Here is a 19,862-nt window from a genome sequence, read left to right as displayed (position 1 = left end):
TACAGTACATATAGAGTGCATATCTTTACATATACAGTACATATACAGTACATATACAGTACATATATTTACATATACAGTACATATACAGTGCATATACAGTACATATGGAGTACATATATTTCATATCTTTACATATACAGTACATATCTTTACATATACAGTACATATACAGTACATATCTTTACATATACAGTACATATCTTTACATATACAGTACATATACAGTACATATACAGTACATATCTTTACATATACAGTACATATACAGTACATATCTTTACATATACAGTACATATATTTACATATACAGTACATATACAGTACATATACAGTACATACATATCTTTACATATATAGTGCATATACAGTCCATATCTTTACATAGACAGTACATATCTTTACATATACCGTACACATCTTTACATATACAGTACATATACAGTACATATCTTTACATATACAGTACTTATACAGTACATATCTTTACAAATACAGTACATATACCGTACATATCTGTACATATACAGTACATATCTTTACATATACAGTGCATATACAGTCCATATCTTTACATAGACAGTACATATCTTTACATATACAGTACATAACTTTACATATACAGTACTTATACAGTACATATACAGTACATATCTTTACATATACAGTACTTACACAGTACATATCTTTACATATACAGTGCTTACACAGTACATATCTTTACATATACAGTACTTACACAGTACATATCTTTACATATACAGTGCATATACAGTCCATATCTTTACATAGACAGTACATATACATCTTTATGGCTGATGTTTGCATAGAATTAGAAGAAAAAAATATATGAGAAGAATATCTCTATGGTTACGTGTGTGTTTCAGATGCTTTACATACAGTATATCTCTATGGTTACGTGTGTGTTTCCGATGCTTTACATACAGTATATCTCTATGGTTACGTGTGTGTTTCAGATGCTTTACATACAGTATATCTCTATGGTTACGTGTGTGTTTCAGATGCTTTACATACAGTATATCTCTATGGTTACGTATGTGTTTCAGAATGCTTTACATACAGTTTATCTCTATGGTTACCCGTGTGTTTGAGATGCTTTACATACAGCATATCTCTATGATTACGCGTTTGTTTCAGATGCTTTACATACAGTATATCTCTATGGTTACGTTTGTGTTTCAGAATGATTTACATACAGTTCATCTCTATGGTTACGCATATGTTTCAGAATGATTTATAGATGTCTCTATGGTTCCGCATATGTTTGAGAGTGCACATTACTATATATTAGTCCCTCCAGGATTGTGTTTGGATTTTCTGTGATATTTGCAGGTAAAAATGCTTGATTCTGTTTCAGCAATTCTGACATTTAACATGGCAATATGCAATGATTTTGTTCAGTTTGTTGTGAAAATACGCTGATGAGGGAAAAGGTTTTTGACGCGTGGCTTGATTTAATTAACCATTTTACGCGGTAAAAGTGTGGTGATTGGTTGAAATTGCAAGTGCTCATTTTGTACTGCGTTGATGGGTCCGTTTTATGCATCAACATTGCGATGATTTGACTGTTTCTTGCTGAAATAGTGAGGCCATCCATCAGGTTTTCAAGCCCTCACGTAATATGTGGGAAATGGTTAACTTTGCTAAAAAAACTGCGATTGTAAAATTGCTGATATATACTTTGTCTATGTTGTGTTTCAGAATTCCTACATTATCTCTATGATTATGTGTGCGTTTCAGAATGCTTACACTATCTCTATGGTTACGTGTGCATTTCACAATGCTTACATTATCTCTATGGTTACGTGTGTGTTTCAGAATGCTTACGTTATCTCTATGGTTACGTGTGTGTTTCAGAATGCTTACGTTATCTCTACAGTTACGTGTGTTTTCAGAATGCTTACGTTATCTCTACGGTTACGTGTGTGTTTCAGAATGCTTACGTTATCTCTATGGTTACGTGTGTGTTTCAGAATGCTTACGTTATCTCTATGGTTACGTGTGTGTTTCAGAATGCTTACGTTATCTCTACGGTTACGTGTGCGTTTCAGAATGCTTACATTGTCTCTATGGTTACGTGTGTGTTTCAGAATGCTTACATTATCTCTATGGAGTTGTTTGTTTTAGACTTTATATGGTTATGGTGGTGTGTGTGTTTCAGAATGCGTACATTATCTCTATGGTTACGTGTGTGTTTCAGAATGCTTACATGATCTCTATGGTTACGTGTGTGTTTCAGAATGCGTACATTATCTCTATGGTTACGTGTGTGTTTCAGAATGCTTACATTATCTCTATGGTTACGTGTGCGTTTCAGAATGCTTACATTATCTCTATGGTTACGTGTGTGTTTCAGAATGCTTACATGATCTCTATGGTTACGTGTGCGTTTCAGAATGCTTCATTATCTCTATGGTTACGTGTGTGTTTCAGAATGCTTACATGATCTCTATGGTTACGTGTGTGTTTCAGAATGCTTACATTATCTCTATGGTTACGTGTACGTTTCAGAATGCTTACTATCTCTATGGTTACGTGTGTTTCAGAATCCGTTTGCCCCGTTGGCTGATGCCAAGACGAGGAGTCATGCTGACGACGTGGGGCTGGTGTTGTCCTCCCTGCAGGCTAGTATATACAGGGGAGGTTACAGCCGCTTTGCCCCATACTAACCCACCAACCAACCTCCCTAAAACCATACAACAACCAATTACTACCCTACCAACCAACCAACCTCCCCACAACCAAACAACAATCAATCCTTTCTGACAGGGACACAACCGAGCAGCCAACCAACCGACCGACCAACAAACACACCACACAACCAACAAACCAGTATGTGAGTGAGACAGAGAGAGAGAGACAGAGAGAGACAGAGAGAGAGACAGAGAGAGAGACAGAGAGAGAGACAGAGAGAGAACTTTGAGGCCTGGGTATTGCAATATAAACTGTTGAGCATGATTTTAGCAGCTCCTAAGGGAGAGGCAAGTCAGTCAACTAAAAAGACGGATATTTATACCTCAGATATTGTGTGCTGTTCATTTTGATACAGTGGGTTTTTAATTTGTAAAGGTTAGTAGATTGTCCGTGTTGGTAGAGCTATAGAAGAGCTACTAGATTTTAAAACCTTACCATTGTAAAACAACACATTTCAACTGTTAGGGATTGGTGAAAAGACAAACCAATCCTGTAGAATACATCGTAGAATGTGATCCCGTTTTGTAAGAGTGTTTACATGATTGTAGGGTTCGGATCCCTTTGACATTCTCTCTGTTAGTGTCTACGTTGTTTCCTAGCTACTGGGGTTAGGATTAGGAATGGGGTTAAAGTTAAGGACTGGGCAAGTGTTAGGGTTAGGATCAGGTTAGGATTAGGGTTAAGGTTGGGGTTAGGTTAGGTTAGGATTAGGGTTAAGGTTGGGGTTAGGTTAGGATTAGGGTTAAGGATGGGATTAGGTTAGGATTAGGGTTAAGGTTGGGATTAGGTTAGGATTAGGGTTAAGGTTGGGATTAGGTTAGGATTAGGGTTAAGGTTGGGATTAGGTTGGGGTTAGGTTAGGTTAGGATTGGGATTAAGGTTGGGATTCGGTTAGGTTAGGATTGGGGTTAAAGTTATGGACTGGGCAAGTGTTAGGGTTAGGATTAGGTTAGGATTATGGTTAAGGTTGGGGTTAGGTTAGGTTAGGATTGGGGTTAAGGTTAAGGACTGGGCAAGTGTTAGGGTTAGGATTAGGTTAGGATTAGGGTTAAGGTTGGGGTTAGGTTAGGATTGGGGTTAAAGATATGGACTGGGCAAGTGTTAGGGTTAGGATTAGGGTTAAGGTTGGGGTTAGGTTAGGATTGGGGTTAAAGTTAAGAACTGGGCAAGTGTTAGGGTTAGGATTAGGGTTAAGGTTGGGATTAGGTTAGGTTAGGATTAGGGTTAAGGTTGAGGTTAGGGCTGAAGCTCAGGGTTAGGATTAAGGTTATGGTTGGGGAGGTGGGGGTAAAATGGGGTACTAGAAAGGCACGAAAGGTTGCAAGATCGAGTCCCCTGCTGACAAGGTCAAAATCTTGCGTTCTACCCCTGAACAAGGCAGTTAACCCACTGTTCCTAGGCCGTCATTGTAAATAAGAATTTGTTCTTAACTGACTTGCCTAGTTAAATAAAGTTAAAATAGAAATTAGACCAGGTGATTGGAGAGATGGAGGGGAGGTGGGGCTAAAATGGGGTACTATAAACCCACAACACAGTGCTGTGTCATTACTAGACCAGGTGATGGGAAAGAGAGAGATGGAGGGGAGGTGGGGGTAAAATGGGGTACTATAAACCCACAACACAGTGCTGTGTCATTGCTAGACCAGGTGATGGGAAAGAGGGAGATGGAGGGGAGGTGGGGGTAAAATGGGGTACTATAAACCCACAACACAGTGCTGTGTCATTGCTAGACCAGGTGATGGGAAAGAGGGAGATGGAGGGGAGGTGGGGGTAAAATGGGGTACTATAAACCCACAACACAGTGCTGTGTCATTACTAGACCAGGTGATGGGAAAGAGGGAGATGGAGATGGAGGGGAGGTGGGGGTAAAATGGGGTACTATAAACCCACAACATAGTGCTGTGTCATTACTAGACCAGGTGATGGGATAGAGAGAGATGGAGGGGAGGTGGGGGTAAAATGGGGTACTATAAACCCTCAACACTGTGCTGTGTCATTACTAGACCAGGTGATGGGAAAGAGGGAGATGGAGGGGAGGGGAGTTGGGGGTAATATGGGGTACTATAAACCCTCAACACAGTGCTGTGTCATTACTAGACCAGGTGATGGGAAAGAGGGAGATGGAGGGGAGTAGTTGTGTGTGAATGGTGCGTAGTCGGCAGCGTGCTAAACAGCGAGGACGTTGATGTGTGGATATCAGATCATGATGGTTGTGATTGTCATCGTTTATCACTCAAAGCCAAAGGTTCAGATATTCCCGGGGTTTTCCATCTGTGTGTGCCGTCAGATTTTACAGAGAATAACTTATGGTTAGAGGACAGAGTCTGCTTCCCAAACGGACCCCTATTCCCTATATAGGGCCCTATATGCTTCTGGTCAAAGTTGTGCACTATATAGGGAATAGGGTGCCATAGGGTCCTGTTCAACGTAGTGCACTATATAGGGAATAGGGTGCCATAGGGTCCTGTTCAACGTAGTGCACTATATAGGGTAATTAGGCTCGGGTCTAATGTAGTGCACTATATAGGGGATAGGGTACCATAGGGCCCATGTCAAAGTAGGGCACTATATGGGGTAATTAGGCTCGGGTCTAATGTAGTGCACTATATAGGGGATAGGGTGCCATAGGGCCCATGTCAAAGTAGGGCACTATGTATAGACATAGGTTGTCCCATAGTAATAATAATGATACTGGTACAGATGTTGTTTTTATAGAAATTACAGTATATCCATTGATATAGTTGCTGACTTTTATATTATGGGAGAGAATAAAAAAATTACAAAATGTCTATATTTATCTTCTCTATTTTACCTTTTGGGTTTCGTTTTTTTTTTTTTTCTCCAGAAATTATACGACTATGATTATTTGTACCCGATGAAAACTGAACAAAATATATATATATATACCAACAATGTATTAATGGAGACGTTTGAGCTGTGCAACGAAAGGTGTTCTCTTAAAACACAAAATACACAACTGTAATGTTTTAGTTGTAGGCTACAACACCAACGGTTTGGGAAAAAGCTTTTCTCGTGTTCTTTATGAAGTCGTCATATCCAGATGGATCACACGACAAGTAATGCAATCATAATGTACATACTATCATGGCATTTTTTGGGGGTCAGCTGTACTATTTTGCCGACAGACACACACACAGCCTGTACACGGTCTTCACTACTACGAGGCTGCAAAACATGTCAGTGTCCTATACGCTGCTGGTGTTTTGTTCGTTGGGCTTTTTTTTTATGTTTACATTGACTTGTCTTTCATTTGGGTTTTGATATCGTTTGTAATGTGACCTCCTTTGTAATGTTATTTTCTAGAACTCAGCCTTTACACTTTGAAAAAAAAAAACTGTTTGATTAATTAGAAATATATATGACTTAAATGAAAAAAAAGATGACGTTTATGTAAATATGAAAAATGAAGCTGTTGTTGATTTAAAGTGCTCCAGGGGGGGCGAGAGAGGAAACGCCCAGCTCACCTCACGTAGCTAAATACTTCCTCACACCCCTCTTTTCTACCTGATATCCCCCCTCCCTCCTTTCCTCCCTCTTTTCTTCCGGATATCCCCCCTCCCTCCTTTCCTCCCTCCTTTCCTCCCTCCTTTCCTCCCTCTTTTCTTCCGGATATCCCCCCTCCCTCCTTTCCTCCCTCCTTTCCTCCCTCCTTTCCTCCCTCCATTCACCCCTCTTTTCTTCCTGATATTCCCCCTCTCTCCTTTCCTCCCTCTTTTCTTCCGGATATCCCCCCTCCCTCCTTTCCTCCCTCCTTTCCTCCCTCTTTTCTTCCGGATATCCCCCTACCTCCTTTCCTCCCTCCTTTCCTCTCTCCTTTCCTCTCTCCTTTCCTCCCTCCTTTCCTCCCTCTTTTCTTCCTGATATCCCCCCTACCTCCTTTCCTCCCTCCTTTCCTCCCTCCTTTCCTCCCTCCATTCACCCCTCTTTTCTTCCTGATATTCCCCCTCTCTCCTTTCCTCCCTCTTTTCTTCCTGATATTCCCCTTCCCTCCTTTCCTCCCTCCTTTCCTCCCTCCATTCACCCCTCTTTTCTTCCTGATATTCCCCCTCTCCCTTTCCTCCCTCTTTTCTTCCCTGATATTCCCCTTCCCTCCTTTCCTCACTCCTTCCACCCCTCTTCTCTACCTGATATTCCCCCTCTCTCCTTTCCTCTCTCCTTTCCTCCCCTATTTTCTTCCTGATATACCCCCTCTCTCCTTTCCTCCCTCCTTTCCTCCTTTCCTCTCCTTTCCTCCCTCTTTTCTTCCTGATATCCCCCCTCCCTCCTTTCCTCTCCCTTTCCTCTCTCCTTTCCTCTCTCCTTTCCTCCCTCCTTTCCTCCCTCTTTCTTCCTGATATCCCCCTCTCTCCTTTCCTCCCTCCTTTCCTCCCTCCTTTCCTCCCTCTTTTCTTCCTGATATTCCCCCCCTCTCTCCTTTCCTCCCTATTTTCTTCCTGATATTCCCCTTCCCTCCTTTCCTCACTCCTTCCACCCCTCTTCTCTACCTGATATTCCCCTCTCTCCTTTCCTCTCTCCTTTCCTCCCTATTTTCTTCCTGATATACCCCCTCCCTCCTTTCCTCCCTCTTTCCCTCCTCTTCCTGATATCCCCCTCCCTCCTTTCCTCTCTCCTTTCCTCTCTCCTTTCCTCTCTCCTTTCCTCCCTCTTTTCTTCCTGATATCCCCCTCTCCCTCCTTTCCTCCCTCCTCCTTCCTCCCTCCTTTCCTCCCTCTTTCTTCATGATATCCCCCTCTCTCCTTTCCTCCCTCCTTTCCTCCCTCCTCCCTTCCTCCCTTCCTTTCCTCCCTCTTTTCTTCCTGATATCCCCCTCTCTCCTTTCCTCCCTCCTTTCCTCCCTCCTTTCCTCCCTCTTTTCTTCATGATATCCCCCTCTCTCCTTTCCTCCCTCCTTTCCTCCCTCCTTTCCTCCCTCTTTTCTTCCTGATATCCTTGTTTACAAATTAACCTGATCCGAGGTGTTTGTTACATATCTCAGTTTTGTATTTATAAGAAGACAAAAAAATATTCTGAAATGCAACCCATGAAAAAGGCAGTGGCATCTGCAGGTTGTGGGATTTAGCCCCATCCTGCAGATTCTGGGGTTAAGTCCCATCCAGTCTGCAAGGTTGTGGGATTTAGCCCCATCCTGCAGATTCTGGGGTTAAGTCCCATCCAGTCTGCAAGGTTGTGGGATTTAGCCCCATCCTGCAGATTCTGGGGTTAAGTCCCATCCAGTCTGCAAGGTTGTGGGATTTAGCCCCATCCTGCAGATTCTGGGGGTTAAGTCCCATCCAGTCTGCAAGGTTGTGGGATTTATCCCCATCCTGCAGATTCTGGGGGTTAAGTCCCATCCTGTAGTCAGGTTGTGGGATTTAGCCCATCCGGCAGATTCTGGGGTTAAGTCCCATTCTGTAGGCAGGTTGTGGGATTCAGACCCATCCTGCAGATTCTGGGGTTAAGTCCCATTCTGTAGGCAGGTTGTGGGATTTAGCCCCATCCTGCAGATTCTGGGGTTAAGTCCCATTCTGTAGGCAGGTTGTGGGATTTAGCCCCATCCTGCAGATTCTGGGGTTAAGTCCCATCCTGTAGGCAGGTTGTGGGGTTTAGCACCATCCTGCAGATTCTGGGGTTAAGACCCTGCCCTGTGTTTGCTGAACCATCAGAGGGCATGGCAACACGTATCCTGGCTACACCACCGTGTGTCTCTGTCCCTACCCTCTACATCCTCTGCTTCCATAGGTGTTGTGATGAGATTCCCCTCCCCTGTCCTTGTATGTGCATGCACTATGGTTCTTCCACTTAACAATAACAATCAATAAAGTTTGTCAAAATAAGCAGACTGTCTGGGCTCTACTATATTATCACTCTCTTTTGATTGATTTCTTTACACTTTATGAAGGAAATTACCAGAGTTTCTCCTGTTCTGATCAGATGGAATTGAATCCCCACCTGGTCCAGAGATTCTCTGTTTCACAGGACCAAACAGGACCAACAAGGACCAAAGAAGACCAACAAGGACCAACCAGGACCAAACAAGACCAACCAGGACCAAACAAGACCAACCAGGACCAACCAGGACCAAACAAGACCAACCAGGACCAACCAGGACCAACCAGGACCAAACAAAAGAGAATGGTGACTTGTGATTTAAGGTATAGTTCAGACCCAGGTATATTTAAAACCAGGTATATATCAGATCAGGTATAGTTCAGACCCGGGTGTATTTAAAACCAGGTTGTAAGGACCGACGCTGGGAGACGAAAGCAAGTACAGGGAGTGAACATTTCATGGATAATAGACAAGACACTGGAGAAAACGTAACAACATCAATGCTGACATGGGGATGAAACAGAGGAACAGACAGATTTAGGTAAGGCAATCAAAACGTGAAGGAGTACAGGTGAGTCCAATGGGGCGCTGATGCTCGTATAAGGTGACAGGTGTGCATAATGGTGGGCAGCCTGGCGCCCTCGAGTGCCAGGGAGGGTGAGCGGGAGCAGGCGTGACACAGGTATATATCAGATCAGGTATATTTAAAACCAGGTATATATCAGATCAGGTATATTTAAAACCAGGTATATATCAGATCAGGTATAGTTCAGACCCAGGTATATATCAGATCAGGTATATTTAAAACCAGGTATATATCAGATCAGGTATAGTTCAGACCCAGGTATATTTAAAACCAGGTGTATATCAGATCAGGTATATTTAAAACCAGGTATATATCAGATCAGGTATAGTTCAGACCCAGGTATATATCAGATCAGGTATATTTAAAACCAGGTATATATCAGATCAGGTATATTTAAAACCAGGTATATATCAGATCAGGTATATTTAAAACCAGGTATATATCAGATCAGGTATATTTAAAACCAGGTATAGTTCAGACCCAGGTATATTTAAAACCAGGTATATAGCAGATCAGGTATATTTAAAACCAGGTATATATCAGATCAGGTGTATTTAAAACCAGGTATATATCAGATCAGGTATATTTAAAACCAGGTATATAGCAGATCAGGTGTATTTAAAACCAGGTATAGTTCAGACCCAGGTATATTTAAAACCAGGTATATATCAGATCAGGTGTATTAAAAACCAGGTATATATCAGATCAGGTATAGTTCAGACCCGGGTGTATTTAAAACCAGGTATATAGCAGATCAGGTGTATTTAAAACCAGGTATAGTTCAGACCCAGGTTTATTTAAAACCAGGTATATATCAGATCAGGTATATTTAAAACCAGGTATATATCAGATTAGGTATAGTTCAGACCCGGGTGTAATTAAAACCATGTTGTAAGGACCGACGCTGGGAGACGAGAAGCAAGTACAGGGAGTGAACATTTCATGGATAATAGACAAGACACTGGAGAAAACGTAACAACATCAATGCTGACATGGGGATGAAACAGAGGAACAGACAGATTTAGGTAAGGCAATCAAAACGTGAAGGAGTACAGGTGAGTCCAATGGGGCGCTGATGCTCGTAACGAAGGTGACAGGTGTGCATAATGGTGGGCAGCCTGGCGCCCTCGAGTGCCAGGGTGGGTGAGCGGGAGCAGGCGTGACACAGGTATATATCAGATCAGGTATATTTAAAACCAGGTATATTTCTGACCCAGGTATATTTAAAACCAGGTATATATCAGATCAGGTATATTTAAAACCAGGTATATTTCTGACCCAGGTATATTTAAAACCAGGTATATATCAGATCAGGTATATTTAAAACCAGGTATATTTCTGACCCAGGTATATTTAAAACCAGGTATATATCAGATCAGGTATATTTAAAACCAGGTATATATCAGATCAGGTATATTTAAAACCAGGTATATATCAGATCAGGTATATTTAAAACCAGGTATATATCAGATCAGGTATAGTTCAGACCCAGCCAGGAACATTATATTAGAAAGCCAGTTGTAATATGGATGTCAGCCCTAGTTTCTAATTGAAGAATGAAAATAATTACTCTCCCATTCCCCAATTTGATTAGTATAATGAGAAAAGCGTCGCCAGAGGTTAGGGAGAAAGATAAGCAATATAAATGTTTAAATGTGATGGAGTCACATTACTGAGGTAATTACTGCCGCTCTGCCACAGTAACCAACAATCAATAATTCACAGATTCCAGGTCACGTCTCCCTCGTGTCATTTACAATTGGTTATTCATTGTGTTATTTAAAAAAGGGGGGGGGCTGTTTCAGTTCTCATTTTTCAGCCTGGTCCTCCAGGAGAAGAGAAGGAGCAAGAAAGGGAGACGGAAGGAGACAGAGAGAGAGAGAGAGAGAGGAGGAAACAGAGGGGGAGAGATGGAGCATGAGAGGGAGAGAGAGAGGAGGAAACAGAGGGGGAGAGATGGAGCATGAGAGGGAGAGAGAGAGAGGAGGAAACAGAGGGAGAGAGATAGAAAGATGGAGCGAGGGAGGGAGAGAGAGAGAGAGAGAGAGAGAGGAGGAAACGGAGGGAGAGAGATAGAAAGATGGAGCGAGGGAGGATGACAGAGAGATGGAGCGAGGGAGGATGACAGAAAGATGGAGCGAGGGACGATGACAGAGAGATGGAGCGAGGGAGGATGACAGAAAGATGGAGCGAGGGACGATGACAGAGAGATGGAGCGAGGGAGGATGACAGAAAGATGGAGCGAGGAGGGAGACAGAGAGATGGAGCGAGGGAGGGAGACCGAGAGATGGAGCGAGGGACGATGACAGAGAGATGGAGCGAGGGACGATGACAGAGAGATGGAGCGAGGAGGATGACAGAAAGATGGAGCGAGGGAGGGAGACAGAGAGATGGAGCGAGGGAGGGAGACAGAGAGATGGAGCGAGGGACGATGACAGAGAGATGGAGCGAGGGAGGATGACAGAAAGATGGAGCGAGGGAGGGAGACAGAGAGATGGAGCGAGGGAGGGAGACAGAGAGATGGAGCGAGGGAGGATGACAGAAAGATGGAGCGAGGGAGGATGACAGAAAGATGGAGCGAGGGAGGATGACAGAAAGATGGAGCGAGGAGGATGACAGAAAGATGGAGCGAGGGAGGATGACAGAAAGATGGAGCGAGGGACGATGACAGAGATGGAGCGAGGGAGGATGACAGAAAGATGGAGCGAGGGAGGAGACAGAGAGATGGAGAGAGGAGGAGACAGAGAGATGGAGCGAGGACGGATGACAGAGAGATGGAGCGAGGGACGATGACAGAGAGATGGAGCGAGGGAGGGAGACAGAGAGATGGAGCGAGGGACGATGACAGAGAGATGGAGCGAGGGAGGAGACAGAGAGATGGAGCGAGGGACGATGACAGAGAGATGGAGCGAGGGGACGATGGCAGAAAGATGGAGCGAGGGACGATGATAGAGATGGAGAAGGAGCAAGGCTGAAAGATGGAGCGAGGGAGGGAGACAGAGAGATGGAGCGAGGGAGGATGACAGAAAGATGGAGCGAGGAGGGAGACAGAGAGATGGAGCGAAAGGATGACAGAAAGATGGAGCGAGGGAGGAGACAGAGAGATGGAGCGAGGGACGATGACAGAGAGATGGAGCGAGGGAGGATGACAGAGAGATGGAGCGAGGAGGATGACAGAGATGGAGCGAGGAGGAGACAGAGAGATGGAGCGAGGGACGATGACAGAGAGATGGAGCGATGGACGATGACAGAGAGATGGAGCGAGGGACGATGACAGAAAGATGGAGCCAAAACGATGACAGAAGATGGAGAAGGAGCAAGGCTGAAAGATGGAGCGAGGGAGGATGACAGAGAGATGGAGCGAGGGAGGATGACAGAAAGATGGAGCGAGGACGATGATAGAGAGATGGAGAAGGAGCAAGGCTGAAAGATGGATCGAGGGAGGGAGACAGAGAGATGGAGCGAGGAGGGTGACAGAAAGATGGAGCGAGGGAGGAGACAGAGAGATGGAGCGAGGGAGGATGACAGAAAGATGGACAGGGACGATGACAGAGAGATGGAGAAGGAGCAAGGCTGAAAGATGGAGCGAGGGAGGATGACAGAACGATGGAGCGAGGAGGGAGACAGAGAGATGGAGCGAGGAGGAACAGAAAGATGGAGCGAGGGAGGATGACAGAACGATGGAGCGAGGGAGGAGACAGAGAGATGGAGCGAGGGAGGATGACAGAAAGATGGAGCGAGGGAGGGAGACAGAGAGATGGAGCGAGAGGGACGATGACAGAGAGATGGAGAAGGAGCAAGGCTGAAAGATGGAGCGAGGGAGGGAGACAGAGAGATGGAGCGAGGGAGGATGACAGAACGATGGAGCGAGGGAGGGAGACAGAGAGATGGAGCGAGGGAGGATGACAGAAAGATGGAGCGAGGGACGATGACAGAGAGATGGAGAAGGAGCAAGGCTGAAAGATTGAGCGAGGGAGGGAGACAGAGAGATGGAGCGAGGAGGATGACAGAAAGATGGAGCGAGGGAGGATGACAGAAAGATGGAGCGAGGGAGGGAGACAGAGAGATGGAGCGAGGGACGATGACAGAGAGATGGAGAAGGAGCAAGGCTGAAAGATGGAGCGAGGGAGGGAGACAGAGATGGAGCGAGGGAGGATGACAGAGAGATGGAGCGAGGGAGGGAGACAGAGAGATGGAGCGAGGGAGGATGACAGAAAGATGGAGCGAGGGAGGAAGACAGAAAGATGGAGCGAGGGAGGAGACAGAGAGATGGAGCGAGGGACGATGACAGAGAGATGGAGCGAGGGACGATGACAGAGATGGAGCGAGGGACGATGACAGAAAGATGGAGCGAGGGACGATGACAGAGAGATGGAGAAGGAGCAAGGCTGAAAGATGGAGCGAGGGAGGATGACAGAGAGATGGAGCGAGGGAGGATGACAGAAAGATGGAGCGAGGGACGATGATAGAGATGGAGAAGGAGCAAGGCTGAAAGATGGAGCAGGGAGGGAGACAGAGAGATGGAGCGAGGAGGATGACAGAACGATGGACGCGAGGGAGGGAGACAGAGAGATGGAGCGAGGGAGGATGACAGAAAGATGGAGCGAGGGACGATGACAGAGAGATGGAGAAGGAGCAAGGCTGAAAGATTGAGCGAGGAGGGAGACAGAGAGATGGAGCGAGGGGAGGATGACAGAAAGATGGAGCGAGGGAGGATGACAGAAAGATGGAGCGAGGGAGGAGACAGAGAGATGGAGCGAGGGACGATGACAGAGAAGAAGGAGCAAGGCTGAAAGATGGAGCGAGGGAGGGAGACAGAGAGATGGAGCGAGGGAGGGAGACAGAGAGATGGAGCGAGGGGAGGGGGACAGAGAGATGGAGCGAGGGAGGGAAGAGAGATGGAGCGAGGGAGGATGACAGAAAGATGGAGCGAGGGGAGGAGACAGAAAGATGGAGCGAGGAGGGAGACAGAGAGATGGAGCGAGGGAGGATGACAGAGAGATGGAGCGAGGGGAGGGAGACAGAGAGATGGAGCGAGGGGGATGACAGAAAGATGGAGCGAGGGAGGGGGACAGAGAGATGGAGGAGGAGGGGGACAGATTGGGGGGAGGGAGACAGATAGTTATGGACACAGGATGACAGAAAGATGGACATTATTATTTACAGAGATTATGACAACGTGGGAACTGATCCCAAAGATGGGGATTTGGAGAGGCTCGAAGGATCTCAGACTGTTATGGAAAGGATGACAGAAAGATGGTAGCGAGGAAGGAACTCAGAGATGGAGCGAGGGAGGAACGGAGACGAGGGAGGGAGACAGAGAGATGGAGCGAGAGGATGACAGAGATGGAAGGAATGACAGTTGTGTAGAGATGGAGCGGAACGATGACAGAGAGATGGAGAAGGAGCAAGGCTGAAAGAACTCAGACTGTTGTGTAGAGATGGGCTTAAGGAATGACAGTTGATGGAGGCGACGGAGGAACTCAGACTGTTGTGTAAGCCTGACAGAGAATCAGACTGGACAGAGTGTGTTCGCATGAACTCAGACTGTTGTGTAAGCCTCTAAGGAACTCAGACTGTTGGAAGCCTCTTGAGGAACTTGGAGAGTTGTGTAGCTGAGGAACTCAGACTGTTGGAAAGCCTTTAAGGAACTCAGAGTGGAGCCTCTAAGGAACTCAGACTGTTGTGTAAGCCTGAAAGTTGGAAGGAACTCAGTAAGCCTCTTAATGACTCAGAGGGAACTCCAGACTGTTGTGTAAGCCTCTTAAGGATCTCAGACTGTTGTGTAAGCCTCTTAAGGAACTCAGTAGAGATGGAAAGGAACCAGACTGTTGTGTAAGCCTCTTAAGGAACTCAGACTGTTGTGGAGGCTTAAGGAACTCAGTGGAAGCCTCTTAAGGAACGAGACTGTTACAGAGTAAGGGAGAGCGAGGAACTCAGACTGTTGTGTAAGCCTCTTAAGGAACTCAGTAAGCCTCTTAGGGAACTCAGACTGTTGTGTAAGCCTCTTAAGGAACTCAGATGGAGCGAGTTAAGGAACTCAGACTGTTGTGTAAGCCTCTTAAGGAACTCAGACTGTTGACAGTAAATGGGCTCTTAAGGAACTCAGACTGTTGTGTAAGCCTCTTAAGGAACTCAGTAAGCCTCTTAAGGAACTCAGACTGTTGTGTAAGGGCCTCTTAAGGAACTCAGACTGTTGACAAAAGCCTTTTGGAGCTTTTAAGGCTTAGGGTAGGAACTCGACTGATCCTATGCATGTCCCTTAAGGAACTCAGACTATTTAAATAATCATGTTAAAAGGTGTACTCAGACTGTTGTGTCAAAAATATTGAAGGAACTCAGTTTACAAACTTTAATGAACAATCAGTCTAATGTATTTATAAAGCCTCTTAAGGAACTCAGACTGATGTCACAAAGTGCTGTACAGAAACCCAGCCTAAAACCCCTTACAGCAACTCAACTGTAGATGTAGAAGCACGGTGGTTAGGAAAGACTCCGAGAAAACCTAGGAAGAAACCTGGAGAGGATCCAGGCTGTTGTGTAAGCCTCTTTAAGGAACTGTGTGTGGAGACTTAGGAACATGACCAAGATGTTGTGTAAAGCCTCTTAAGGAACCAGACTGCTTGTGATAATAATCATCAAGTGGTTATAGAGGTGCAACAGATCAGCACCTCAGGAGGAAATGTCATTTGGTTTTTAAGGAACTAAGACTTTAACCGTACATGTTAAAAACTCAGACTGTCTGAGAGCCTTGTCCCTCAGTAGGCCACGCCTCCGGAACTAGACTATCTGTAAGCCTTGGCCCCAAGGAACGCCTCCGAAAATGTATGTGTAAGCCTTTAAGGAACCAATAGCCAGCCTCTTAGGGAAATAGACTGTCTGTAAGCCTTGGCCCCAAGGAACGCCTCCGGAAAATAACTGTTGAGAACCTCAGACTGTTGTGGCCACGCCTCCGGAAAATAACTCAGACCTTGGTGTAAATAGGCCACGCCTAAGGAACTAACTGTTGTGTAAGCCTCCCTCAATAAGGAACCTCCGGACTATCTGAGAGCCTTAGGGAACTCAGACTGTTGTGTAAATAACTATTGAGAGCCTTGAACTCAGTAGGCCAGCCTCTTAAGGGACTCAGACTGTTGTGTACAGGGCCACTTAAGGAACTCAGACTGTTGAAAGCCTTGGCCCCAATAGGCCAACTCCGAAAATAACTGTCTGAGAGCCTTGGCCCCAAGGAACGCTCCAAAATAACTATCTGAGAGCCTCTTGAGGAACTCAGACTGTTGTGGAAAATAACTAAGAACCTTGGCCCCACTGGTGGTAAGCCCCGAGGAACTAACTATCTGAAAGCCTTGGCCCCAAGGATCTCAGACTGTTGTGTAAGCCTTAAGGAACTCAGTAAGCCTCTTAGGGAACTAACTGTAGAGCCTTGGAAAAGACCTCTTAAGGATCTCAGACTGTTGTGTAAGCCACTTAAGGAACCGGAAAAATAACTGTTGTGTAAGCCTCTTAAGGAACGCCCGGAAAATACTGTCTGAGAGCCTTTGCCCCAATAGGCCAGCCTCTTAGGAAAATAACTGTTGTGTAAGCCTTGGCCCCAGTAGCCACGCTCCAAGGAACTAGACTGTTGTGTAGAGCCTTGGAACTCAATAGGCCAGCCTCGGAAAATAACTATCAGAGCCTTGGTAAGCCTCTTAAGGAACTAGACTGTTGTGTAAATCCTCTTAAGGAACTCAGAAAATAACTATCTGTTGGCCCCACTAAGCCTCGCCCGGAACTCAGACTGTTGAAAGCCTTGGCCCCAAGGATCTCCGACTGTAGAGCCTCTTAAGGAACTCAGTAAGCTCCGGAAGGAACTCAGACTGTTGTGTAAAGCCTCTTAAGGAACTCAGACTGTTGTGTAAGCCTTGGCCCCAGGCCACGCTCCGGAAAAGCCTCTTAAGGATCTCAGACTGTTGTGTAAAGGGCCCACGCCCGGAACATAGACTGTCTGTAAGCCTTGGCCCTCAGAACTGGTGTAAAGCCTCGAAAATAACTATCTGAGAGCCTTGGCCCCAAAGGCTACGCTGTTGAAAATAACTATCTGAGAGATCTCAGACTAATAGGCCACGCCCCGGAAAATAACTCAGAGCCTTGGCCCTAATAGGCCACGCCTCTTAAAATAACTCAGACTGTTGGTAAAGCCTCTTAAGAAAATAGACTGTCTGAAAGCCTTGGCCCAAGGAACCTCCGGAAAATAACTATCTGAGAGCCTTGGAACCAGACTGTTGGTAACGCCTCGGAACTCAGACTGTCTGAGAGTCTTGGCCCTCAATAGGCCACGCCTCCGGAAAATAACTATCTGAAAGTCTTGGCCCAATAGGAACTCAGACTGGAAAATAACTAACTGAAAGTCTTGGCCCCAAAGCCACGCTCCGGAAAATAACTATCTGAGAGCCTTGGCCCCAAAGCCTCCGGAAAATAACTATCTGAGAGCCTTTGGCCCCACAGGCCACGCCCCTTAGGGAAATAACTATCTGAAAGCCTTGGCCCCAATAGGCCACGCCTCCGGAAAATAACTATCTGAGAGCCTTGGCCCCAGTGTACGCCTCCGGAACATAACTATCTGAGAGTCTTGGCCCCAATAGGCCACGCCTCCGGAAAATAACTATCTGAAAGTCTTGGCCCCAATAGGAACGCCTCCGGAAAATAACTATCTGAGAGCCTTTAAGGAACTAGGCCAAGCCTCCCGGAAAATAACTGTCTGAGAGCCTTGGCCCCAATAGGCCACGCCTCCGGAAAATAACATCTGAGAGCCTTGGCCCCAAGGCCACGCCAGGACTAACTATCTGAAAGCCTTGGCCCCAATAGGCCACGCCTCCGGAAAATAACTATCTGAGAGCCTTGGCCCCAATAGGCCACGCCTCCGGAAAATAACTATCTGAAAGCCTTGGCCCCAATAGGCCACGCCTCCGGAAAATAACTATCTAAAAGCCTTGGCCCCAATAGGCCACGCCTCCGGAAAATAACTATCTGAAAGCCTTGGCCCCAGACTGTTGGTAACGCCTCCGGAAAATAACTACCTGAAAGCCTTGGCCCCGATAGGCCAGCAACTGGGTCTTTCCAATGTACTCCAATGGTCATATTCAGGAGGAGTGGCCTATTGGGGGTGTGGCATTCACATAGTTATTTTTGGACACACTCACAGTAATAACAATATTATTTAAATATTATGAAAACGTGGGAACTATCCCAACATTGGGATTTGCATAGTCTCTTAAGGATCTCAGACTGTTGTGTAAAGCCTCTTAAGGAACTCAGTAAGCCTCTTAAGGAACTCAGACTGTTGTGTAAGCCTCTTAAGGAACTCAGTAAGCCTCTTAAGGAACCCAGACTGTTGTGTAAGCCTCTTAAGGAACTCAGTAAGCCTCTTAAGGAACCCAGACTGTTGTGTAAGCCTCTTACGGAACTCAGTAAGCCTCTTAAGGAACTCAGACTGTTGTGTAAAGCCTCTTACGGAACTCAGACTGTTGTGTAAGCCTCTTAGGGAACTCAGTAAGCCTCTTAAGGAACTCAGACTGTTGTGTAAAGCCTCTTACGGAACTCAGACTGTTGTGTAAGCCTCTTAGGGAACTTCAGTAAGCCTCTTAAGGAACTCAGACTGTTGTGTAAGCCTCTTAAGGAACTCAGTAAGTCGCTTAAGGAACTCAGTAAGTCTCTTAAGGAACTCAGACTGTTGTGTAAGCCTCTTAGGGAACTCAGACTGTTGTGTAAGCCTCTTAAGGAACTCAGACTGTTGTGTAAGCCTCTTAAGGAACTCAGTAAGCCTCTTAAGGAACTCAGTAAGCCTCTTAAGGAACCCAGACTGTTGTGTAAGCCTCTTAAGGAACTCAGTAAGCCTCTTAAGGAACCCAGACTGTTGTGTAAGCCTCTTAAGGAACTCAGTAAGCCTCTTAAGGAACCCAGACTGTTGTGTAAGCCTCTTAAGGAACTCAGTAAGCCTCTTAAGGAACCCAGACTGTTGTGTAAGCCTCTTAAGGAACTCAGTAAGCCTCTTAAGGAACCCATACTGTTGTGTAAGCCTCTTAAGGAACTCAGTAAGCCTCTTAAGGAACCCAGACTGTTGTGTAAGCCTCTTAAGGAACTCAGTAAGCCTCTTAAGGAACTCAGACTGTTGTGTAAGCCTCTTAAGGAACTCAGTAAGCCTCTTAAGGAACTCAGTAAGCCTCTTAAGGAACTCAGACTGTTGTGTAAAGCCTCTTAAGGAACTCAGACTGTTGTGTAAAGCCTCTTAAGGAACTCAGACTGTTGTGTAAGCCTCTTAAGGAACTCAGTAAGCCTCTTAAGGAACTCAGTAAGCCTCTTAAGGAACTCAGACTGTTGTGTAAGCCTCTTAAGGAACTCAGACTGTTGTGTAAGCCTCTTAAGGAACTCAGTAAGCCTCTTAAGGAACTCAGTAAGCCTCTTAAGGAACTCAGACTGTTGTGTAAAGCCTCTTAAGGAACTCAGACTGTTGTGTAAGCCTCTTAAGGAACTCAGACTGTTGTGTAAGCCTCTTAAGGAACTCAGTAAGCCTCTTAAGGAACTCAGTAAGCCTCTTAAGGAACTCAGACTGTTGTGTAAGCCTCTTAAGGAACTCAGTAAGCCTCTTAAGGAACTCAGACTGTTGTGTAAGCCTCTTAAGGAACTCAGACTGTTGTGTAAGCCTCTTAAGGAACTCAGACTGTTGTGTAAGCCTCTTAAGGAACTCAGTAAGCCT

The 19,862-nt window shown here is 45.5% G+C and overlaps 1 pseudogene; it reads left to right on the top strand.

Moving 5' to 3' along the window:
* The window catches only part of LOC135553895 (RNA binding protein fox-1 homolog 1-like), a 136,471-nt pseudogene extending 132,087 nt beyond the window's left edge, over positions 1-4,384 (top strand).
* Positions 4,385-19,862: the final 15,478 nt, after the last annotated feature.

Source organism: Oncorhynchus masou, chromosome 14, assembly GCF_036934945.1.
Source record: "Oncorhynchus masou masou isolate Uvic2021 chromosome 14, UVic_Omas_1.1, whole genome shotgun sequence".
Lineage (NCBI taxonomy): Eukaryota > Metazoa > Chordata > Actinopteri > Salmoniformes > Salmonidae > Oncorhynchus > Oncorhynchus masou.
Note: the sequence above shows the minus strand (reverse complement) of the source record. Positions and strands in the feature narration are given on the sequence as shown.